This window comes from Ammodytes marinus (assembly GCF_949987685.1).
Source record: "Ammodytes marinus genome assembly, chromosome: 22".
Classification (NCBI taxonomy): domain Eukaryota; kingdom Metazoa; phylum Chordata; class Actinopteri; order Uranoscopiformes; family Ammodytidae; genus Ammodytes; species Ammodytes marinus.
This window is the reverse complement of record NC_137226.1, coordinates 7,292,510-7,298,519: the sequence shown is the minus strand read 5'-3', so window position 1 is coordinate 7,298,519 and position 6,010 is coordinate 7,292,510.

Genomic DNA, 6,010 nt, shown 5'->3' with positions numbered 1-6,010 from the left:
AGTCAAGGTATCAATCCATACATTACAGTTTACATTCATTTCTATAATGTAAAGAGAAAAAGTCTAACTGAATCCCATCTGTGAAATCCAGTGTGTCACTGACAATGGGTGAACAGCATGACAAGGACAACATATCCACAGTAAGGAAATGACACATCAAACTTGAATGTGATTATCTGCTGCAGAGTGATAGTCCCTCTCTGTGTGTTTGGTGAAGGCATCTACTGAGGCCATCAGGTGTTGTGTGACAGTGTGTGTACCAGTCAATCACAGAGTTTTCATTAAGTCTCTCTGTTCGTCCACCTACAGTACACTGTATGCTCTGCCAGTGACGGATGGGTAAACACACACACACACACACACACACAAGCACGTGCGCACACGCACACACACACACACACACACACACACACTCACACTCACACTCACCTGTTGACAGCTGCAAAAGGCACATAGGAGCTGAAATAAGCATGATGACTGAGACAGCCGGCAACGCTTGGATATGTGGTGCAGTAGCTATTACTGTAGGATTATGATTCACACATAACATATGACTTAGTTTAAACAGTCAATGGATTAAATTGAACGAAATAAAATGGTGTGTGCAATGGAGGTTATTCACTGTCATGCTCCAGTACTTTAAAGGTATAGTGTGTAATATCTGAGTATTTAACATCATGTAGTGGTGAGATTCTAGATTGCAACGGTCCGTTCCTACCCCTGTTCTGTGAAATTACATAAGATACAATTCAAAAATGCCCACAAAGATAAATTAGGGGGGGAGGAAGGGGGCAAGAATTGAGTGGTGTCGATGGATGAAATTACAACCTTGATCTGAGCTGATAGCAGAAGTAATTCTGTCTTGAATATCAACTGTCATCCCTTACTTTGAATGTGACTGGGCTTGGAAGATTTTGTCGCAAACTATACATTGAACGCTTAAGTTTTGCCCAAACCTTAGAAACTGACCCCCAAGGACAAAGCATTCACCTGCAGCCGTCCTCCACAGACTCCTGGCTGACAGACAGTGGAAGTCTGACTGACAGGTGAAAGTGAGCGAGGCTGCCAGTGGAGGAAACACCTTTTGTGTTTGGTCAGGAACCGGTGAGGGGCGGTGACCCACGTCCCCATGGTGACGAGATCATCAGCCTTAGGGCGTGGATCACTCTCTCTCTCTCTTCACATCATCAATACAACCCCCCCCCCCCCCCCCACCTCCCCCCACCATCTCAACCTTAACATCTTATCCTACTCTGTTAGGGACCTCTACTCTCTCAGTCTAATCTCCATCTCTAACCACGTGTGTATAGGAAACAACACAAGACCGTTTCCACCTGCAGGTAACTCTATGCCTCTTCGTTATCTGTTCTGCAAACAGCTGCATGTTGTCATAGACTCTTAAAAACGACATTAAGTGAATGACACAGTCAGCCTACACTACCATATTAACAACATATCAAGAATTAAAGCTATAGTACATATCTTCTGTCATCCCTTTGAGGAATTTTAATAACAACAACATTATGTATGCCCCTGTAAAGCACTTTGAATTGACTACAACTTTCATTGCCTTTATAGCTTGCATTTAGGGTTTAAATCAAATGAGATAATCTAAGGTATGGATGCACCCTACTATTTTTGCTTTGTATGCTCAGAAAAATATATATATACTCAATGTGCACCAACTAATAGGTAGACGTCCTATTTTCCAGAAGGACACATCCAGCTTTGATCTCACAAAGCAGAAGGAGTCAATACAAAGGAAAGCAGAGGGGGGATCCTGAAGCTCTAAAGCAGGGGTGTCCAAACTACGGCCCGCGGGCCAACTGCGGCCCGCGGCCCACTTTTTATTGGCCCGCGGCCGATTTTAAAGATATAATGTAATATGGCCCTTTGAAAAAAAAAAAAAAAAAAAAAACTTTTTTTTTTTTTTTTTTTTTGCATTTCTTAGTTAACCCACTAGTGCAGGGGTGTCAAAACTGATTGATTGGCCCGTGGCATATTTTAAAAATATAATGTAATATGGCCCTTTTAATTTTTAAATAATTTAAAAGAAAAGAGCACCAAGCCCATCCCAGAGGACCCTGCATAATATTTTATTTTAAATTAATATTATTATGGAAAATCCATGTGTCCTTCTCCAATAGCTTCTAATTCATCTGGCACAGTGTCTCCATTTTTTTCATACAAAATTCTTCAGCTTTAGCCTCTTAATTTCCCTCTCAAAGTGCACCAGATTCATGCATTTCACTTTAAAAACTTAAAAAAATCTCCCGGGGGAGCATACCCCCGGACCCCCCTTGGAAGGGCGGGATCTCGGCTGGCTACTATTTTCACCCAGCTGGACATTGGACGCAAAAGCAGAAAACACTGGGTGTATCAATGGCATTTAACAAGAGGGGGAATGTATCTGTTTAATGTGCAAGTAAAGTGTTGCCGTGAAGAAGGATTACAATTTACGAACACACTATGACACTAAACATCAGAGCAGCTACATGTCCTGATAAATGTGTTATTTTTGCAAAGTGGCCCGGCCCTTCGTAGATTTTTCTGTATGTGGCCCTCAGTGAAAAAAGTTTGGACACCCCTGCTCTAAAGGTTCAGCCTGTAAAGGGAATTGGCATTTGAAAGAACAGACTTTGTAGAAGTGGAATATAAAATTCCTAAATATTTATTATCGCAAAAAAATATATAAAAGTTGTTATTTGTGTCATTACCTTAGAATGAGCCTTTTATTTCTACAAAGGAGGCCGCTGTGCATGTTGCACCGCCATATTTCTACAGTAGCACAACATGGACAAACTTAACAGGAGAAGTAGTATAGAATGAATACCTAAATATATATTCACCTCATCACTTGATACTGTGGAAAGACTTGAGGCAGTGGTTGATGATACCAACTTTAGTAACTATAGCTTCTTGTCATTGAAGGCCACCGTGGCTTCTGTAAATTATCCCAAAGAGAGGGGTTAGCAAGGGAGCGTTGCAACTTACAACTTTCACCACTAGATGATGCCATACATCCATCCAAAGTGAACAGGAAACATCCTTTGGGAACCATGAATGTCTGTACCAAATTTCCTACCAATCCATCCAATACTTTTTTAAATGTATGAGCATCTCCTCCACCATACATAGCACTATACAGTACTTCTACATATCCTTCTTTCTTCCACCAACTCTGGGCCTAACTCACTATAACTTGATCCTGGGAGAGTTGCTGTCAGGGCCACGTGTAAGGGGGAGACTTTCCACTTTCCAGGGTGTAAAATTCAATTATCCAGGGGGTGAGCGTGTCTGTTGTTGCGCGATGGGCGGACGGCTGCCCGCTCCCAGCATGCGACAAGAAGGGTTAAGAGCCACAGGAAAAAAAGGGCCTTCCATTATCCCGAGTGAGAACGGCCCATGTGGCTGGCTGCACTCTCATTCACTGCGCCTTTACAACAGCACTGCAAAGTTTCATTCTCCTTTCTCTTCTGCTCTCACTGCTTTTCTTCCAACCACCCCCCCCCCCCTCCCTAGACACACACACACACACACACACACACACACACACACACACACACACAATACAGTCCTTTTCTTGCTCTCCAACTCTCAGAAAACGGAGCCTTCACAATACGGCTGGAGTGGATTCTTCAGCACCCCTGCGGACAGCGCACATGTGGACAACATTCACAGTCTGTCCGTCAACTAGTCCATTAATCAACGGTGTCTCATGAAAGCACAATTAGGAAGCTCACAACTATATAACAGATTATCATCTCTAAGCACCCCTGCTGCTCCTCACGCACGCCAAATGCTCTATGCTGAGTTGGCTTTTCCTCGTCCAACTGGACATTTTCACAGCAGCACTTATGATAAAAGCTGGAGTTGCATAATCATGACAAAACAATTATTTTTTTCATTTATTTAAAGCTATAGTGCGTAACTTGAGCCTCATGAGCGACACTGTGGGGGCATCTACACGAGGTAAGCCTTCTGTAATCGTGGATTCGGTAAGCATGGATTCTATACCTTCTGCTGTACGTCCAGGTTTTTTCTTAGCAGTAGAATCAACAACTGAAACATTTCTTGGGCACATCTTGTGATTTTTCTGAGCTCCTGCATGTGCCATATTCACTGAGGCTTAATCAACTTTGTGTCAGCTCGATGGGAGATGGCTTGAATGTAACCGATATTCATTTATAGGGAAAAAAAGTTACACATTGTAGCTTTAAAGCAGGGGCAGCTGCTGTGTGTAAAAGAGATCATCCCTTACAAAAACGTGCGTGTGAAGCCAGACTGAGGCCCTATGGAGGAGGCTATTGTAAAGGCACACTGCACCACTTCTCTTGATAAATGAGCAATTGTCTCCATCGCCCATTATTAATGACAGTAAATGATGCAGCGGGGAGGGGGGGGGATCTCCAATCCACTGTACTATATGAAGTGTGTGACATAATCACGTCCCATCTGCAAATTATCGACCGCTGGAGACAAGCAGACGACACATACAGTGGCCCTTTATGAGCAAGTAAAAGAGTTGCTTCTACAGTATGTTTGTGTGCACTCCAATAAGGCTAGAATGCCGGCAGGGTATGATTCAACATAAAGCAGCAGACAGTGTGTAATATCAAAATATTTAGCATCATCTAGTGGGGAAATTCTAGATTGCAATGCTGCCTCGATAGCGCTACCCTTTGGGAGAATGTACACATGCTATGGTGGCCTCCAAGGTCAAGAGATTGTTACTAAAGATGGCATCATCCACCACTACCTCAAGTCTTTCCACAATACCACGTGATGAGGTGAAGGTGTAATTAGTTATTTATTCTAAAATACTTCTTCTTTGTCTTCCAACAGGTGAATTTTCGGCAGACACCCAGTGTTTATAAAAATGCGTATGGCCTTTAAGTGTGTCCGTCTGTGCTACTGTAGAAACAAGGTGGCGCGCCCCACTTCTTTGTAGATATACAACACTCAATCAAAGGCAATAAAGCAAAAACTTTTATTTTTATTTTCAAGCGATTATAAGCTACACTACTGAAAACACTTCAGAATGTTATACTCCATTTCTACAAAGTCTGTTCTGAAAAATGCAAATAAATTCTACACACTGTACCTTTAAAAGAGAAAAGTCTTAAAGCTCCCATATTATACACTTTTCGGTACTATTATACACCATATTATATGGTCTTAGTGGTCCCTAATACGTTTTTCTTTAATTGTTTGCTGAAAAAAACTTTCAGATAATTTATTGTACTATGCTGATGTTCAGCTAATCTCACAATGGCCTATTTTTTAAAAAGAGCTGCAGCTCCCCTCGTAAATATACAATCTCTGAGCTGCTCCCGCCCCTTGTCCGGAAGCGAAGCCAGATACGCCTCGACCTCTGTCTGTCAGGGCCGTGGACCAATAAGAAATAGGGGTGTGGGCTGCACAGTGGAAGCTTCTGGCTTTCCAGTTTGTGAGGTCAGAAAAGGGGAAAATTCTGACTGGAGTATATTGGGGGGGAGGGGTGGGGGTTTCAGAAAGGGGGAGAGTGAGAACAGGAGAGATTGTTATTTTTTTTAAATATTTTGGCAGTCTCCAGGCACACCGTGGACCCATGGATATGTTGGAACACATTTAAAAAGTGCATTTAGCATAATATGTGACCTTTAAATTTGGTTGAAGACACAAACACTCAGACTCAGGAGCTTAATAGTGCCTGAGGATGTAGCATAGATAGTACTATATAAAATGATGGGTGTAGGTTATTTTCAATGTGCTGCTGTGTGTGCTGTACTGGAGGTGCTCTAGACTCTCAACATAACCAAACCTACACTGCCCTCATGTGGCACCTGTGGAGCTGCTCACTCTCAGGTGTGACAGACAGTTATGTATTCTCTATAGGAATTTGTATGAGGCTTCAGTAATAATACTATGGCTGCGATAGGCCTATTTCATTTTTTCCCCCATGGTTTCAAATAAGCTTCAATTTAGTTTTCTAATTGAGTGATGGTGTTGTTTTGCATTAGGGTTGAGG